Source organism: Diceros bicornis, chromosome 7 (assembly GCF_020826845.1).
Source record: "Diceros bicornis minor isolate mBicDic1 chromosome 7, mDicBic1.mat.cur, whole genome shotgun sequence".
Classification (NCBI taxonomy): Eukaryota; Metazoa; Chordata; class Mammalia; order Perissodactyla; family Rhinocerotidae; genus Diceros; species Diceros bicornis.
The window spans coordinates 58575354-58593458 of NC_080746.1; the positions used below are offsets into that span (position 1 = coordinate 58575354).

At 41.2% G+C, this 18105-nt stretch overlaps 1 protein-coding gene across 6 annotated transcripts in view; it reads left to right on the top strand.

Moving 5' to 3' along the window:
* Positions 1-18105, top strand: part of NUMA1 (nuclear mitotic apparatus protein 1) — a 64647-nt gene that overhangs the window by 11308 nt on the left and 35234 nt on the right. For 3 of the 6 annotated variants that reach the window (XM_058545676.1, XM_058545681.1, XM_058545680.1), the window contains exon 1: positions 17772-17981. The exons of 2 other annotated variants lie outside the window; for them this stretch is intronic. The gene's annotated coding sequence lies outside the window, so the exon portion shown is untranslated. Of the gene's footprint in view, positions 1-16895; positions 17165-17771; positions 17982-18105 lie in introns of those variants that run through there. One more of the 6 variants, XM_058545678.1, reaches the window with a different exon arrangement.

Below are 18105 nucleotides of genomic sequence, written 5' to 3' on the forward strand. Positions count from 1 at the left end.
CAGTTTGCCAGTCCCCTTAAAGTGGCAGGGCCGTGAGATTTTCTGCTTGTCACTCATGCTAAGTATGTGACTTTAAATTAGAGGGATTGTCCTCTTTGACAATTTGGCTTCATTGGCTGCCTCACTGAAAAGTATTCACTAGATTAGGGCCAGTTGGCTGTCATTCAGTCAGGCAGCATTATTTACTATCCACTGTGTGTAAGCACTGTACTGGAGTGGAGATGATAGGTGAATAAGATGGTTTCTGCTCTCCAGGAGCTCAGTCAAGTGAAATATGTACGCAGCTAGCACTGACCCAAGGAAGAATGAAATAAAGTATGTAGAGGAATAAGCCGTATGGGAGCATATAGAGGAAAGAACATTTGTTCCTGAATTGGGGAAACAAGGAGAGCTTCTGAAGGGAGAGGCATTTGAGCCAGGTTATAAAGGGTGTATAGGAGTTCCGTAGGTTTAGAAGAAAGGGCACTTTGGAGGAGGTCACAGCATGGGCAAAGGCACAAAGCCTGGAAAATGCCTGGCGTGTTTGGGAAAAGTACTCCCAAGACAGAAGATATTTTAGAGGAATGAGCTGGAGATGAGGCTGGAAAAGAAGTTTGATAGTTGGATCTTGAAGAACCATAAGTGTCATGCTGAGGGATTTGGATTTTATTCTGCATGGAGTTAGCTGCTGAATGTTTTTGATGTAAAGAGTAACATGACCCAATCCATGTTAGTCTGTTAGATCTTAGTCTGTTTTTTTAAGTGTAAGCTCTTAGATTTCAGGGTTGGAGAAGCTAGTGGTCCTGGTTCTAAGAGTTTGTCAGGCATCTCATGTTTGGGTACTTGATTCCTCAGTTATATTTACTAAAGCAACTCCAAAAGCAGAAGTCAGGAAGTGGTCAACAGTGTCCCTTTAGACTGAGCTTCCCCACTCCGCAAAGATGCAGGTTTTCTCAGGCATATACATTATGTACAGCCTGCTTGCTAGTGGGTTGCTTACTACTGCTAATCCTTTGAGGATAAAATTTCTCAAAAAGGGTGGACTTTTGATTATTCAGTGGAAACCAAAAGCATTTTTTTTGAACCTGATTAAAAAATAGAATATATTTATTGTAGGAAATATGAAAAATACAGAAAAGTTTAAAGAAGAAAACTAAAATCCATAACCCCACCACCTGGAGAAGATCACTTATTGCCATTTTAATATTTCCTTTCAATATTTTGTTCCTATGCATACTTCTGTTTTGTGTAGTCCAGATCATACATTATCTACAATTTCATATTCTGCTTTTTCATTTACCATTGTTTTCATTATATAAATTCATATTTACTTATAATGTTGCTGAAACTCTTTATAAATATTTCTAATAGCGGCATAAAGTTTATCATATAGGGTTTTTATAGTGCTGTCAGTTTTTTCTATTTTATTTTATTATTATTTTTTTGTTGAGGAAGATTGGCCCTGAGCTAACATCTGTTGCCAGTCTTCCTCCTTTTTTTCTCCCCAAAGCCCCAGTAGATAGTTGTATGTCATAGTTGTACATCCTTCTAGCTGCTCTATGTGGGATGCCGTCTGAGCATAGTTTGATGAGCAGTGCCTAGGTCCATGCCTGGGATCTGAACCACTGAACCCGGGGCCGCCAAAGCAGAGCGCACAAACTTAACTGCTACACCATCAGACCGGCCCCAGTTTTTTCTATTTTAAACACTAGTATAATACTTTTATACAAATTATAAAAGTGATATATATAACAAGTAAGTCCCCCACTCTTCACCCTTCATCCTAATCCTATTCTGCAGAGGTAAGCATTATTGATTAATTATTTACTAATAGTTTTAATTAATTATTATTTATTATTAGTTTCTGGTGTATTTTACATAAACATTATTGTGCCTAAGTTTTTGTCAATATTTTTGGTTATTTTCTTATGATATGTTTGCAAGTGGATTACTGAGTCAAATGATATGAAATTAATTTTTTTTTCCTGATTGTATATCATGGTACATTTTAGAAAACTGAAAAGTAAGGTTTTAAGGGAGAAAGTAAAAATGACCCGTAATTCTACAACTCAGAAATATACATTATTTGGCATATTTCTTTATAAATATACACACACATATTCACACTCACAAGTATGCAGGGGTATGTGTATGTATGATACACACACACTTACACATGTATATGTAATTTAAAAAATAAATTTAGGTCATACCAAAGTTCTATATTCTGCTTTTTAAATTCAACAGCATTTTTTGAATATTTCCCCATGTCATTAAAATTATTTATTGGGCCAGCCTGGTGGCGAAAGCGGTTAAGTGTGCGTGCTCTGCTTCAGCAGCCCAGGGTTTGCAGGTTCGCATCCCAGGCGCACACCAACACACCGCTCGTCAAGCCATGCTGTGGCGGCGTCCCATATAAAGTAGAGAAAGGTGGGCACGGATGTTAGTTCAGGGCTGATCTTCCTCACAAAAATAAAATAAAATAATTTAAAATATTTTTAATGACTGCCTAAGAGTTCATCATATGGATGTATGATAATTTGAGTTATTGTTAGATATTTAGTTTTTCTCCAGTTTTTCATAATGATAAATAATTCTACTATTAATATATATATCTTTGTTTATATTTCAGATTATTTCCTAAATTTATATTGCTGTGAATGGAATTATTTGTTCAAAGAACATAAATTTTGTCTTTTTAGTAATCCCACTTTAAAAAATGTTGGTAAAATATACATAACAAAATTTACCATTTTAACCATTTTTAAGTGTTAAATTCACAATTTAACTTAAATTCACAGTTAAGTGTACAATTCAGTGCCATTAAGTATATTCACAATATTGTACAACCATCACCAGTATCCATTTCCAGGACATTTTCATCATCCCAAACAGAAACTCTGTACCCGTTAAACAATAACTCCCATTCCTCCCTCCCCCAGCCCCTGGTAACCTCTATTCTATTTTTTGTCTCTATGAATTTGCCCATTCTAGGTACCTCATAAGTGGGATGATACAGTTTTTGTCTTTTTGTGTCTGGCTTATTTCACTTAGCATAATATTTTAATATGAACTTTTTTTTTAGGTTCTGGATATGTATTGCCAAACTTCTTTCCAGAGAACCGCTTAAAGAATGCCTGCTTACTTGAATGAGAAAATGCACTGTTCTTTCTTTGATCATTAATTTCTCATTCAAAATACTAGATAAAGTTAACTTCCCTGGAGAGTTTGCTATCTTTTTTGCCATTACTATATAAAATCAAAATTTGGGCGAGGATGGAAGGAGAAAGTAGGAGGTGGGTCACTGATATGAAGCCCTCTTTGCTAAAATGACCTTTGGAATTCAAAGGAAAAGGAAACAAGTTACCCTCAATTCCCCATTTATAAAATAGGGATGATGGCACCTTCCCCTTCTGCCCTACAGGAACTGAATAGCCTAAAATTCCCAGTAGAAATTACTTACTTTCATGGCCTGTAACTTGGAAAGGGTAGGATCTAGAGGGGAGAATCGACCTTCTTTTCCCACACAGGTCAGGGCTCTAGCTATTAGCAGTTGGCTAGACATGCTGGAAATGTTTAGCTGCTTCCTAGTGAATCTTCCCTCTATAAGCGAAAAGGAAGGAGACACCTGTGTTGTGTGTGTGTGTGTGTGTGTGTGTGTGTTTAGCAGCAGACATAGTGGGGCTTGCTTTGATTTCATATTATCATTGCAGTGTGTGAATGGGAGCTACATTGCTTGTCAAAGTCACTGAAGGACTTTAGGAACCTGATCTGTTTCCTATTAGTTGAAATTAAAGAGACAAGGAAGATGAAGAACAGTGCATAGGAAACCATTTAGGATTGTGTCCCAACTCAGAAGTAGAGGGATGTCTTTTGACTTCATTTAAATGTTTTGGGCTTTTTTCTTCAATATTATATACCAGACCTATACTGCATATGAATTTAAAGATGAGCCACACTCCCTAATACAGCCATACTCTAGTCAATTGGACAACAATTATTCTCCATTAAGAAACTTTTCTTTAGGTGTTAAATGTGAGTTACTGTTTTAGTTAGACCCAGATAGCAAATATTTTAGGCTTTGCAGGCCATATAGTCTCAACTACTCACCTCTGCCATTAGTGAACAAAAGTAGCTGTAGACAGTACATAAATTAATGGGCGTGGCTGTATTCCAGTAAAACTTGATTTACAAAATACAGCAGTTGGCCTGTAGGCCATAGTTTGTTGACCACTGCGTAGTGGGAAATACGTTAGATAGTCAGAAGGTCTAGCTTTGATGGGAAGTTGTTCAAAAACTTAGCTTTGATGTTTGCTACTTACTGGCTGTGTCCCCTTAGCCTCTCTGACTCCTCATGTTTAAAATCAAAATGGTAATACTTTCCATAAAAAAATAGGAATGACCAGTGACATGTATGGATAGATATTTAACTTTTCTGGAAATCAGGAAAAACTAAATTAAAACAATAATATATTGTTTTCTATCCTTTATATTGCTAAAATAAAAAATAATATCTGGGGCCGGCACTGTGGCTTAGCGGTTAAGTGCACGCGCTCTGCTGCTGGCAGCCCGGGTTCGGATCCCGGGTTCCCACCGACGCGCCGCTTCTCCGGCCATGCTGGGGCCGCGTCCCACATGCAGCGGCTGGAAGAATGTGCAGCTATGACATGCAACTGTCTACTGGGGCTTTGGGGGAAAAAAAATAAATAAATAAAAAATTAGTAAAAAAAAATAATATCTGTTGTTGGAAGGGTATGGAAACAGGAATTTTTATGCTCTTTTGGTGGGACTGTAAATTGGTACACCTGTTTGGATAGTAATTTGGGAGTACCTGTCAACATTTAACATCCACAGACTTTATCAATTCCAATTATTGGTATATATCCTAAAGAAATATTAGCTTGTATGTAAGAAGAGGTGTGTACCACTATTATCGATGCAGCATTCTTTGTCATGACAAAACATGAACAACCTAAATGTCCAGATATAGCAAAATGGGAAAATAAAGTGTGGCACAACCTTACTATGGCATTTTTCTCAAGTTTTTAAAAGTATGAGGAATCCATTATATATTAATATGGAAACATGTCAAAGAAGTGTTTAAGTAAAGAAAGGCAAGTTGCAGAACAGATTATACAGTGTGATTACAGGTATGTCAACCAAACACACACACACTCTTTACATACACACGTGTAAACACACATGTGTATCAGCACATATGTGTATTTCTACATATATGTGTATATATACATATACATGTGTGTGCATGCTCAGGAAAAGTCTGAAAGATTATACAACAAACTTATGTCAGTGGTCACCTCTGAGGAGGGGAGTGCCATTAGCAAATGTGGGTTAAGGTTTGGTGAATGGAGAGTTTTGCATTTTACTCTGTATACGTCTGTGTTGTATTGTTTTATAGCAATAATGTATTCTTTCTCTTTCCCACTTGTTTGGATAGCTGGTGGGCCTATCTGCACTTTCCAGGAGTGTGACAGAGTAGGACTAATTCCCCAAGCCAGCTCTGCCCATATCATTTGAGTTGGAATCAGCTGCTGAGCCAGAACAAGGAGCACATGTGTGGGGGCGAGGGTGGGGGTGGGGGGGTGGGCAGGCAGTGTGCGCAGGTGGCTGGGAGAGGCGGCCAAGACAGGCCAATTCTAATTTACCAACAGTAACTATCATGTCATGTCTTGACATTCTCCAAATTGCTTTGCCTTTTGTTACCACGCTGGGCCCTGAGAATTCTGTGAGCAAGTGAGGCAGGGATGATGATAGGAAAGGAAGCAATCAAAACATGGGACAACAGGGAAAGTGTGTGTGTAGAAATAGTTTTTTTCTTTCATGTAAAAAGAAATATGTACAAGGATATTCATTACAGCTCTGTTTGAAATGGTAACAGATTAGAAATAGCCATGTCCAATAGGAAAATACGTGAACACATTATGAATATCCTTTATATGGACTGATGTTATACAGCTTTTTAAAAGTATGAGTTAGAATTTTATTTATTGACACTTGGGGGTATATTAATGATAAATTAAGTGAGAACAAGAAGTTGCAGAGCAATGTTACAGTGTAAACCTAGTTTTTTAAAAATAGAAAACAAAGAATCCTCTTAAAATAAAAATATATTTGTGATTATGTTTTTTGGAGCATAGAAAAATGTGTTAACATTTCTTATCTTGTGGGAGGGCTTGGAGGGAAATGAAAAGGGGCTGAGAGATTACTAATTTTATTTATTTATTTATTTTGTGTGTGTGTGTGTGTGTGTGTGTGTGTGAGGAAGATCACCCTGAGCTAACATCCATGCCAATCCTCCTCTTTTTGCTGAGGAAGACTGGCCCTGGGCTAACATCTGTGCCCATCTTCCTCACTTTATATGGGATGCCACCACAGCATGGCCTGACAAGCGGTGCATCGGTGCATGGCCGGGACCCAAACCCGGGTCACCAGCAGCGGAGCGCGCGCACTTAACCACTACACCACGGGGCCGACCCCACTAATTTTATTTTTTATCTAACTTTGTATTGCTTCATTGGTTTTAGAGAACAAGGAAAATAAACTTGTATAAGCAAGAAATGAAATTTCCTGAGTATTTTTTCATCTTAATTAATTTTTAAGAGGTGCTTTTAATTTTTTTAGTGAGTTAATGAAGTAAAGAATTATGAAAGTAAAAATAGAGTTCACATGTAAATCTTCTCTGGGGTTTAGGGGAGGTATCTGGGTAGTGGAAGGAACCAGGAGTCAGGGAACCAACTTTGTGGTTGTAGTTCTCAACTTTCTGATGTGTGATCTTTAATTTAATAAGGTCATTTAACAACTCTTAAACGAGAGCCTTGGTCTCCTCTTCTCTAAAATGAAGAGCTTATACCAGGAGACACTGATCTCCGTGATCCTTTCTAGCCCTAACACTCCATGAGGCTGTGACCCCATGATTGAACTACCTCTTGAGATTAGAACATTGTATATCATTTTATTTTAAATGCTTTTTTTTTTCACATTTTAACACTCTGAAATTAGGATGCATTTTATAATTGGTGGCATATTTCAATTGTCATTGGCTGTTTTTTTCACATTTTTATTATCTCTGGAATTGAGATATCTTATCACTGATGATACAGGATAGTTCCACTGTTTAATGCCAATTTTTTTTTCATTAACTATAATCTTTCCCCTTTCCTGGGTTTCCCTTGCTTCTAATCCCATCGAATTCACTCACATCACCGAGACATTCTGGGTAGGGAGAAGGGGGTGGATATATTATTTGAGTGTGCAAGGATTTTGTGCATCCGTACTTAACTGGTAGGTGTACTATATGTCGGTGCTGCTTGAGAAGTCAGGTAAATATATATGTAGCCTGGAGGCATTCAACTTACTACTCCTGAATTTTGATTAGTCTCTATTTTACTATTTTGCCTGGTGTTTGCTTTTTAATTAAAGTATTAATATTCATACAGAAAAGTGCATAAATTAAAGTATATAGCTCATGATTTTCCACAAAGTAAACACATCTGTGTAACTAGTGCTATATCAAGAAACAGAACATTACAAGCATCCCATTAGGCCCTTTCCATTCATTATCCCTCTGCTGTTTTCTTTTTATATGCAGTGAAAATGTACGTAGGGACAGTGACTCTGTTAGTTCATAAGTGGGTGGCTCATGGTTGTCTTGGGTGAGTCTGCTGGAAAGAGCTCCAGATTTGGAGCCAGAAGATCAGAGTTGCATCGTGGTCCTGTTGCTTTTTAGTTGTGTGACCTTAGGCAAGGTACTTTTCTGAACTTTGTTCCTCTTTGATAAAATGAAAACAATAATGTCTGCCGTGCAGAGCTGTTGTGAGGATCATGTGAAATACTTTGTAGGTGGGAAACACTGTCAGTGGTAAAAAGCCATACACAAATGCTACCTCATTTTTGGTGAGGGAGGTAGAATCCCAAGCAGGAGATTATGTGAACCTAAAGTAAGGAGAGAAAATGAAGAAGTTTGGCTGATCCCGAAATCCATTCTCTTAACCACCTGTATTGCCTCCTTTTTTTTTTGTTGACGTTGGTGTGGTCACTAGCTTTCTGTTCAATTTTCCCCAAATGGAAATAATATAAAACACCTAAAAGGAATCCCCAGAGATCTTGAATTTCTCCCAAAGTCTCTTACTTCTCTTAATGCTGGTGCCCCCTGGAGCCAGAGGCTTTGGCAGAAGATTAACAAATTTCAATAGCAAATGAATACACCACTCTTTAGAGGCCTAATAAGCAAGCATGATCCTACTATAGACCTTCTTCTGATTATAGTCACACTGTTCCAAACGTGACCCAAATCTATACCTCTAGCCCCAAATCATACTTTACACCAGTTACCAGATTTTCCTAATTGTATATCCAGTGGACACCTCATGTCTAAAACCAGACTCTCAAACTGCCTGCATAATGGTTTAGATTATGGACTTTGGAGTGAGACAGACCTGGCTTTGAATCTTAATTCTACTACTTATTAGCCTCATGATCTTAGACAGGTTGTTCAACATCTTGAAACCTCTTCTGTAAAAGAGAGTATTAATAGTACTTGCTTGATAGGATTGATACTAGTGCTCGATGAATGAAGTTATTATTAGTTTTGCATTCTTTTCTTGGTTTTTGGCACACATGTTCATCTACCCATTCATTCAAGCTAGGAAACTTAGAAGTGCTTCTAAAATTTTCCTTTTGTCATTCTTCACTTATAATTGATTATCAGGGCCTGTAATAAATAATTCTCAGAGCTGTTGCTTCCTCTTTTTTATCACTGCCTTACTTCAGACATACATCACTACTTGCTTGGAACAAACAATGGTTTTGCACTGCATTTTGGAAAGCTTAATAGAACTACAGAACTGACTCAGGAATCAGGTAGAAGCAAAGGGGACAGGGCTCCAAACATCCTTTACTTCAAACCATCTACTTTTATCTGTATCCTGGGTTCTATATAAAGATTGCATCTGAAGAGGGTTCACTTTTAAAATATAATTTGAAACCTTTCATTCTTTAAGAAATACTTGTCAGGTACCTGCTATGTGCCAGCATTGTGCTAAGTTCTACGAATTCAATGGTGAGCACACAATCTGCGATTTCATGGAATGTATGGTAGTAGGAGAAAGAAATTAATGAAATACAAAAAGGTATAATAGAAACTATGAGTGCTATGAAGGAAAGGAATATGGCTATGTATAGTAGGAACTTGACCCAAGTGGTTAGGGAGAGTTTACATGAGGAAGTAACATTTGAGCTGAGAAATGAAGGTTAAGTTAGAATTAACTAGGTGAAGAGGTAGGAAAAGAAAGCTTCTGGTAGAAGGAAGAGCGTGGACAACACTAGACCATGTGTGGATGTAACTTTCTACTAATGAACTTTCAGCCTTTAATAGCAGCTAGCATTTATCTCTGTACCAGGTGTTGTGCTAAGCACTTTACATATAGTATCTTGTTAATTCCTTTTTATGACCGTCTGAGAAAGTACTATTATTATTCCCAATTTACAGATGGGGAAACTGGGAACACAGAGAGATTAAATAAGTTGCTCAAGGTTGCAAGTAAGCTATAGAGCCAGGATTTTAATTACGCGGTCTAACTCCAGACCCCATGCTCTTAGCCATTATGCTATATTGCCTTCCTCTTGTTTCTTACCATTCCAGCCTGTACTTCATACAGACTGAAATATGGATCTGATTTATGTTACTCCCCTTTACTCCATCCCTTTAGAAACCTTGATTGTTTCCCATCACCTTTATCACAGGATAAAATCTGAATTCCTTAGCATGATGTAAGTGCCTCACAATTTAGTACCTCTTATCCTCCTCATCTGCTACATCTTCCTAAAACTGCATGCCATTGCCCGAATGTAATAAACTCTGTCTTTGCACATGCTGTTCTCTCTGTCTAGAATGCTTTTTTTTACTTCTTTTTTGATGAAACCTTACTCATCCTACTCATACTTTAAGTACTCAGCTTAAATGTTCCTTGCGTGGTAAAGCTTTCCTCATCATCCTATCCTGAGTTGATCAGTCCCACAGCTCCTCTAAAACAGTTACTTCTCCTGGCTTCCCGTCCTGAAGTCTTTTCACCAAAGCAAGAATCCTAGAGGTCTTTTCTGCTCCCCACCTTTCCCACACCCCCGTATCCACACCCCCAAAGCCCTATCCAGAGCTTTGAGTCTACCTCTGCAATGCCTTTCAAATATACCTTTCTTTGTAGTTCCTGCTGCCCCTGCCCTGGCAGCAGCAGTTTTATCTCTGCCACCTCAATTGCCACCTAACTCTGTGTTCTGCCTCTGCACTCAATGTTGTGCCAGACTCATCTTTTCAAAAAGCACACACAGGTATGCCATTTTCCTGCTTAGGACACTTCAGTGCCTCCCACTGCTCTTTAGTGAGTCACTACGGGTCTCCACTAGACTTTCCAATGTTCTCTCACCTTCCTTTCAGCACTACCCAAGTCCCTGTTCTTTGGCCTCGTATTAAGGTGAGTTATAGGTGTATTTCTTTCTCCACAGGATTATAAGCCTGTCTGATTCGTCTTTGAGTCCCCAGCACAGTATCTACACGTGTTTATTTCATGTTTATAGTTGTATGTCCCTGATTAAATTTCATTAATTCCAAGTAAAGAGTAACGTATCTTATGTATTTTGGAGAATTTGTATTGCAAATAGTTTTAAAAAAAAAGTTTGGTCCTAAAGGGAGGAAATTTCAGTTTTTAGGAAAATTGCTTGTGAGGAACTTCATACTTCTCAGTGATGCCAGATACATGGGATGTTATCTTATCTAATGCTGTTCAAGTCTCTTAGCATCTTTAAAAAGAGAAAAAGACATCTGCCCTGACCATTTCACGATCTGTAGCAGAAACAGTTTAAACAAGGAGTACATAAGTGCTTTGTACACACAAAGAACTATACTGATGAGAAAGGTACAGGATGTAGCTGAGGTGTGTTGGAGAGAGCACTGGATTTAGAAGACTTGACTTCTGGCTCAACAACCTTGATGGTTGACCTTGAGGTAGGCATTCTTTCTGAGCCTTAGGTTCCTAGTCTGTAAAAGTGAAATAAACATTCTTTCCTCTTAGGGTTCTTTAGGGGGGATTAATTGAGATGTGAAACACAGCCTTCCTTAAATTCTTAAAGTCTGTTTAAATGTAAGGGCTTTGTGTGTTTTTTTTTTTTATCATGGCCATGTTAGACACTATTCCCATTTATTTTACTTATTAGTAACATACTGACAAGTTCGCTTCTTGAGTCAATAACATACTGACAAGTTCGCTTCTTGAGTCAATGTAGCATCCTATTTAGAAACCCAACCCCTATTAATATTTGTGTTTGTTAATTTCTATCAGTGTTTAAAGGCATCCGATGAGGTAGAAGGAGAAGTGAATTTGGAACCAGAAAGATGGGGGTCTCAGTGCTGTGTAGGAGGTGGAAACATGGAAGATAAAGCAGAGAGCGAGAGAAGGGAAGGGAGAAGAGAGAGATGTCGCCTGAGTTTTGTAGTTACTTAAAGCCTATTTGAAACAAACCAGATCGTGGTCAGAGTTCTCCAAGCTTATGTTCTGAAATCACAAGTTGTCTCAAATTGGCAGACCTTGCTCAGGCATACAAATAAGTTGTAAAATTTCTGTCTCAGGCAGGAGATAGCAAATCTTCAGCAAAGTTGTCACATGTATTCCAGCACGGATGTAAGGTGGGGCTAGGTGACCATTAAGGTCTCTTTCAACCATGAGATTCTGTGATTTGTTGACCAGGTATAGAAAGCTGCTTTTCTTTAGGCTGCTTAGACCAGTGTAATTATAAATTGCACTTTCTCTGTGGCTTTTATTTATGAAACCTTGTAAATGCCCTGAGTATAGCTCCAATCACCTTTCATTGCACCCCATGCAAAGTTGGTACTGCAAGTTTCCAAGGACCACCTCCTTTCATCAGGATTAATGAAGCACCCACATGTGCCTCGCTTTGGGGATGGGACCCAGTAGGGTAACAAAGTGCCTATTCCTAGGGGCTTTGCTGTTTTTTTTGGAAAGGAAGCCCTAAGCCTGACCAGATTCTGAGGAAATTAGTTTCATTGCAAGATGTTTGTTGTTGTTGAGAATGGTGTCCTGGGGAAAGAATCATGGGAATTTTTGGAGGTGGAAAGAATCATGGGAAATTTTTGGAGGTACTTTAGATATGATCTAACCCAATCCTCTTCTTTTACTGAGACCCAAGCTAGGGCAAGTGACTTGCCTAAAGCCACCTACTTAGTAAGTGGCTGATCCAGAACGTACCTCCGGGGGCTCCCAACACCAAATCTAGTGTTTTCTACCATTAGTGAGGCTGTCTCCAGGAGTTGCAAATCTTTACTTAAAACTGTTCCCCCTTCAGTTTCTTTCACCTTTGTCATCATCAGTTCCGTGTTTGTGAGCAAACATTGTGCTAGATATGTTGCCTATAGGGACAGAGCCATTTATTCTCCTGTGACAATGAATCAGGGTGAACAGGTTCTTAGGTGTTTTGTAGAAAGACCTTCTTGAGGGAGAACTGAATAGAGCCTCTTGGATGTTATAATGAATCCTCTCTGGGTTTTGATTTGCCCTCTGCTTTTCTCCCCAGGAAGCTGCAGGCTTACCAACACTGCCTCATTACTCAGCCACTACCCTCTGGAGAGGGAGAATGCGGTCTGATAAATAAGCTCGAGGTCAGGGTTCTGAAACAGCAGCCCTTCCCTCCAGCCAATTGTGTTTCCTCCAGCCTTCTTTCTCCATGGCTTCTCACCTTGGAGCTGGGTCCAGCATCCCTTCTAGTGGAAGACTCTTCTTCCGTGCTTGCTGCTTCACAGGGGTTTTGGTCTTTTAATGTTTGTAAAGCTCCTGCATCTTCAGAAAAAATTCTTTAGTGGTTACTTTTGAAATTAGAACTGTTTGATTGTTTTGATTAAAAAGTTGATTTTTATGAGGAGGTAGAGGTACAAGTCTTCTTTGAGCCACTGAGAATGTGCTAGCTTTTAATCATTCATTCAATGATTGTTTAACAGCAGTAGAGAATAATGTAGAGACCAGACAGACAACTCACTACTTATGTGACTGAATCACTTAATTTTTGAGCCTCAGATTTCCTCATTTTAAAAATAGAAATAAAATCTACCTGATGGATTGTCCTGAGGATTAGATGCGATGACCATGTAAGAGAATGTGCTCTGGGGACAGACCCAATTGGGCTCAAATTTTGGCTGCAACACTTACTACCGTGTGACCTTGGGCACTTAATCTTTCTAGTTCTCAGTTTCTTTTTCTGGAAAATAGGGATAATCATAATATTTGGGTTATCGTGTCCTTAGGTTATTGTGAGGATTAAAGAAAATAAACCATTGAAGTGTTTAGCATAGTGCCTGGCACATACTGAGTGCTCATTAAATGTTAGCTATTAATTACAGCAGTAACATCAACAACGAGAATGATAGTCTTTGAGTATTTATTATGCTAGGATATCACATGGCAGAGGAAAGACAAGAAGGCATTGCACAGAGCAGTGGATCCAATAAGAGCATTTTTCCTGCCAACTTTCCTCATGAGAGGGCCTGTAGGGACTGAGAGAGAGGCTCTGATTGGGCCCTAGCCTACAGCTTCCTACAGCGAAAGCTTCCCTTCCAGGATAGTAGGCTGAGTTAGGAGGTTCAGAGGGACTTCAGAGGACAGTGAGAAGACCAGTCTGGCAGGGTGGAAGGTTTGAGTAAGGGCATAAATGACTCTAGAAGGTAAAACTGGGGCCAGGTCATAGAGGGCCTTGAATGCCAGGTGAATTATTTGTATTAGAACCCTCCCATTCCTGGGTCATCTCAGGGGAATTGCTCTCTCCCAGTGTTTTGCTTAAACTTTTAAAAATGATGCTATACATTAAAAACTGTAACGTTTACATTTTAAACAAGAAGAATAAAACAAATACCCATGCACCTACCGCCAAGCTCAGGAGATGTAATATTACCAGACCCTTTGAAACACCCTGTGTGCTTTGCACCCATCACCAACCCTCTCCAACTCTATCTGAAAGCTATCCCGAATTTCGAGTTAGTCGTTTGTCATTTTCTTTCCTTCCTCCCTCCTCTCTCTTTCTTTTAAAAATGGTCTTACCACTCCCATCCCAGTCTTTTGGAGACAATGAGCAGGGGCTGTGGAATCAGGCAGGAGCCATGTGGCCTCCCTGCTGCCTGGCTAGGCTGGGAGGAGGGGTGGGGAAGTTCTGCCACTGCCACAGGAGGGGCGTGGTGGCACTGTGGTGAGGGAGGGAGAGGCTAGGGAAGCTGGCCCAGCTCCTTGGGCTGTCCTGAAGAGCAGTCCCAGAAGCTCTGCAACTTTGGTGAAGAGGTTCCAGAGGAGAGTTCAGCCCCTGTGAGGCTGCACAGCTGGAAGCTGCTGCCTTGAGTTTAGAGCCAAGGGAGGGTGGGGGGAAGACCTCTTGTATTCTTTTGAGACACAGTATCAATTATTTCATGTGCTGGGTAGCTTCAGGGCTGACACAATGCCAGATGTGGCCAGGATGATTTTAGCAGGCCTGCCTCCTATTTTTACTTCATATGTTTTCTGGAGTGTTGATGGTGCCAGTCATTAAATTATGTTTGCCACTTTGCTTTTCTATGAAAGCTTGGGATTTTGCTTTGCCTTTGCTTTCCTGGTGCTTCTTTGTTTTTTTTTTCAATTTTTTTTCCCCCAAAGCCCCAGTAAATAGTTGTATATCATAGCTGCACATCCTTCTAGTTGCTGTAGGTGGGACGCGGCCTCAGCATGGCCGGAGAAGCGGTGCGTCGGTGCGTGCCCAGGATCCGAACCCGGGCTGCCAGCAGCGGAGTGCACGCACTCAACCACTAAGCCATGGGGCCGGCCACTTGGTGCTTCTTTGAATAAGAACTTCCCTTTCTACCAATAGCGCCTGCTAACCACTGATTGCAGGTGGTACTGTGGGAATAAGCTATAGGGCCTGGGAGAAGAAGCGGGGCGTTGGGAGGTCTTTGTGGCAATGGGCCTTGGTCTGACCACCTCCACAGCATCCCCACCACTCACTACAGTCATTCTCTGATGGCCAGAAGGTTAAATTTGGAAACCTGCCATCCAGATGTAGTTCAGTGAATCAGATTCAGGGAGCCCTAGTGTGCTAGGTATATGGGGGATCATAGAGAGAGAGATGGAACTTGTTATACCCTCGAGGAATTTACATTGTAGATGTGAAGACAGGACTTCCGTGCATATACAATTAACACAGTACAAGTGCCAAATGGAGAATGTAAACACATTTTTCTGATCACCAATGTAATACATGGTTATTAAAAATAATTCAAACATAAAAGAAACATATGGTGTAGAAAGTCCCCTACAATCGAACTTTTTCCCAAGATAACCACTGTTATCTGTTAAGAAATATTTGAGGAGTTGAAATTTGAGGTAGACCTTAAAGTAAAATCCAGAGAGGCAGACTGATGGAAGGAAAGCAAGCACCCTGAGGATCCATTCTCCTGCCCCAGGGAGGGGCACCCCCTCTAGCTTCCCTAGCAAATGGTGAGCCAACTTCTGCTTGGACACTTTGGTGACAAGGGGCCAAAATGCCCAAATAGGAATTAACCTTCATTAAGTACCACCTTATGCCTTATATGCTAGCCAATGTGTTGGGCACCTTATAGATGTTATTGAATTAATCCTCATCACAACCTTATAAAATAGATATCTTTATCCTTGTTTAATAGGGATACTGAAGCTCACAGTTACTTGCCAGAGTCACATAGCAGCAAGTGGTATAGAGTTCTGCCATTCACCATCTCTTTGATCTCAGGCAAATTATTTCTTCTCCATGGCCCAGTTTCCTCATCTCTAAAGTTGAGTGATAATAGTACCTGCTCCACTAAGGCAGTTTTTCAGATTAATGAGTTAATACACATTAGGCAAGTAGAACAGTGCCTGGCACATTGTATGCACTCAGTAAGCATTAGCTGCTATTTATTATACTTTGTTTTCTCTCTTGTTCTAACATGATCTGTATGGTCTCCCCACTTAATTTAATTCTACATATGGCTTTTCTGTCCTCCCAGCCATCCCTCACACTTTCCTCTCCTTTACAGTTTTTTCCTCTGTTTCCAGTCATTCCCTTCTCTTCATCCTGTCTCCACAATGTCTCTCATTCCTCTTCTTTCCATTCTCTCTTACCCTACCCTCCTTCATGTCCTCATTACCTGTCTCTGACCCGCCTCCCTGCTGCTAGTCTCATTCATTTATATACCAGTATAATTTATTAAAGTACAGTTCTCATCATACCACATCTCTGTATTAAAAACAAACAATAAAATAAATATTCAAATCTTTATTCGATTTCTTGGTTTGAGGTTCAAGATTCCCCAACTCACCCTTCAGGTCTATTCCCCCACTACTTTCATGCCTCCTCTCTGCTTTCCCTTCTTCCCCACTTCTCTCTCCATTTCCATCTGGGGAACTACCTATGTCTTTTAAGATCCAAATTAAAATATCACTTCATTTTCTTATTCCTTCCCTACTTTCAGCTAGTTAGAATTTTATATCTTTTTGTGGGAGTTAGCACATACTGTCTTGAAATATAATTTTTGAGTCACATTTCTTATCTCCTGTGGAATTATAACCTTACCTCAGTGTAGATGCTGGGTTTAATTCATCTTTGTCTACTCCCTACGATGTCCTCTAGCGGTGCCTTGCACACAGTAGGTGCTTAATAAATGTTTGTGGTGTAAGTAAGATGAAGGGGTTCCTGATAATTGTCTAGTGGGTTTCTCTCCTAGTCTTGGTGAGGGTCACTGTTCAGTGGGTGGAAACGCTGTGGCTTTGTTTTCTGCGAGTCAGACATCTTTTTTTTTCTGGCCATGTAGGAGAGGCAGAGCCTGTAGGCTCTGCCGATGGGTCCCAGTGCCTGTGTCTGTTAAGGGGCTCCAGCCAGTGCCTGCTATGCTAGGTTCTGTGCCTTGGCCCCTCGGCCCCTCCCCACAAATGCTGAGCGGAACAGGGGATTAGGTTCTGGCAGCACAGCTGGGATTTTGGCGGCCATTCCACAGTCGACAATAGCACGCAGCCACCCGGACAGGACAGCGCAGGCCTGCACACCAGGGCCACAGTCTGCCTGGGCTTCTTGTTTGGGTGGCCGAGGGGGAGGAGCGGGGACAGCGCGGCATCCTGGCCTTGCCACGCACAAGGTACGGGCTGGAGAGATTCCTCGGGGAATGGGCTTGGGGGGCGGCCATATCCCAGGGCAGGCGGCGCCCACGGAAGGAGGCAGGCTCTTTGTGAGCAGCGTGAGTGCGCTTAAAGACACGGCCGCCCTGCAGCGGCAGGAAGCTGCCCCCGTTCAAAAGGGCCTGCGTCCTGCTCTCCAAAGCCTCTGTTCCCGGGTCTTCCTCCCCACCCTGCTCCCGCCAGGCAGGGGCCGATCTAATCAGGGCAGCCCGTGGCCTACCCCTCCGTTGCTGGCCAGATTTGGACAGGCTGTCACTGTTGTCTCAAGAGAGCGAAGGGGGAGTGTCCGGGTGATATCGGGTTTGTCAGGCAGGCCGCTGTGAGGTGTGTTTTGTGTGTTTATGCCACAGTTTGTCTTGGCTCTTGCCACTGTTGCAGTTCAGTAATTTTGTCAGCCGGCTCGTGCCCCCCCCCCGACGCGTCCTATTCTCTTGTTGTGGGCCAAGCCCTCGCAGCCCCTCCTCTCCAGAGCGCCCCTCCCTCCTTGTCCCCGACTGCCACCCCTCCTCCCTTGCTGAGAGTTCCCTGTTTCGCCGCTGTCGCTCCCAGCTCGCGGAAGCTTGCTGTGCCTTTAAAGAAAGCAGACTCCTGGCTGTGACGCACTTCTGGCTGTCAGCCAGGAAGATCGCTCTTGCCAGGCTGACTGAGAAGAAAACCAACAACTTTTCTTTTGTGTGTGGGGTTACTTTCCACTAGCCCCCCCTTCTCCTCTCCTTTCAAGATTTAAATGCTAATGGCGGATTAAAACCTGTAGATACGTTTGGCTTTAGGAGTCTGGTAAGGCCCCCTGCCCTGAGACTTTTTTCCCCTCACTCTTTCTCGGGGTTTTTGTTCAAACATGGACGAGGGGGTGCGGTGGAGTCTCCCGCCTCACCTCCTTTCCTGCGCCATCCTTAGAGGG